The sequence below is a fragment of the Chaetura pelagica genome, unplaced genomic scaffold (assembly GCF_000747805.2).
Source record: "Chaetura pelagica isolate M959 unplaced genomic scaffold, ChaPel_1.0 scaffold112, whole genome shotgun sequence".
NCBI classification, from domain to species: domain Eukaryota; kingdom Metazoa; phylum Chordata; class Aves; order Apodiformes; family Apodidae; genus Chaetura; species Chaetura pelagica.
Window position 1 is genome coordinate 2,694,872 of NW_009952798.1, and position 1,615 is coordinate 2,696,486.

Consider the following 1,615-nt stretch of genomic DNA (forward strand, 5'->3'; position numbering starts at 1 on the left):
CCTGCTGAAAGCAGGGTCAGCTGTGGGGTCAGATGAGGTTGCTCAGGGCTTTATCCAGTCTCATCTTGGAGATGCTCCAGGGTTGAAGACTGCACAACATCTCTGGACAACCTGCTCCACTGTCCTTAAAGGTAAGAAGTTTTCCCTTATAGCCAGTCTGAACCTCTCCTCTTCCAACTGATGATTGTTGACTTTCATCCTCCCACCACGCACTGGTGTGCAAAGCCTGGCTCATCTTCTCATGATGCTGCCTTCAGGTCCCCATAAAGGTATTTCTTCTCCAAGTTCAACAGACCTGTTTCTTCAGCCTTGGCTCACAGCGCAAGTGTTTCAGCCCTCATGATCTTGGTGGCCCTCTGCTGAATTTGCCCCCATCTGTAGATGTCTTTTCAATATTGAGAGCTCAAAATTAGACTTAACATGCCAGATGTGGTTTAACAAGCACCAAGTAGAGGCAGGTAATGATTTTCTTTGACCTACTGGCTCTGTTCTTGTTGATGCAGCCCAGGATGCTCTTGGCCTGTGTTGCTGTGTGAGTATTATGAGCCTCCTCAAGACTGAGGAGCCTTGTTAAAAGTCTTGCTTTCATTCAATATCAAATAAAAATTTGCTGGAAGTGTCAGCAGAAAGAGGTGAGTGGCTTTATTCAGACAATTTTGCTTATTGTTTCACACTTGGAGAGCTTTGGTGATCTTTTGGTTATACAGTTGATGACCTAAAAGTCTGCAGAATGAAGCATAATGTGCAGAGAGATGCTGAGGCTGATGGCAGCATTGCTTTCTTTAACCTGATAAAATTGTTGTGGTACTTGCATAAGGTTTTTGTTCCTGTTCTGTGTTGTTTGTTTTTTTTTTAATAGCAGGTTGGAGAAATATAGGTATCTGCATTTGTAAAACAAGATTGTTTTGGCAGAGTTTCCAGCTTTCTGTGATGTTCTTACTAAATTTGTTCCTTAAAATTCTTCGTTTTTAATGATAAAATATAATTTTTGTTATAAATTGTGACCATGATGTGCTCTAGTCTATAGAAAAGCAGCAGTCTGGAAGTTCTAACAGAACTTTACTTGCTTATGGCTTTCCTGGTGCATTTCTGCAAAAAGGGAAGTACATCAAACATGCCAAGGCTCTCGTGCAAAGAGGCACAGGATCTGTGGGATCTTTTGAATGAGAACATTCAAAGCAATTCCCAGATAGATCTTTCCAGCTACAAACCATAAAATTCAATCTCTTATTTGTACATGCTGGGTCATATCTGTCTTACCAGATTTAAGTGGAATTGTATAAGAGAATTTATTCTTGATTTGAACTTGGGTATTTTTTTCTTGAATGAGTTTACTGTTAACCCTTTACTGTTATAGAACTTGTTTGACTGAACTTTTAAGAAGTAAATGGAGTGCTATTGTAATAAAATGCCTCTCTGTTCACTTCCCCAGAACTACTCTGAATTTTACCCAGATAAAACTTGTCTTGTATGCAATTTTTCTTAGAGCTAGAAGATACAAAAATTCAGCAATTGTTAAACAACTCAGTGAAAAATAGTAAAGTTCATGTTACAGAGATGGAACAAAAAATCACTTTGTCCTAGTCAAGAATACCCAGTGGCTTTTCTCTGCACT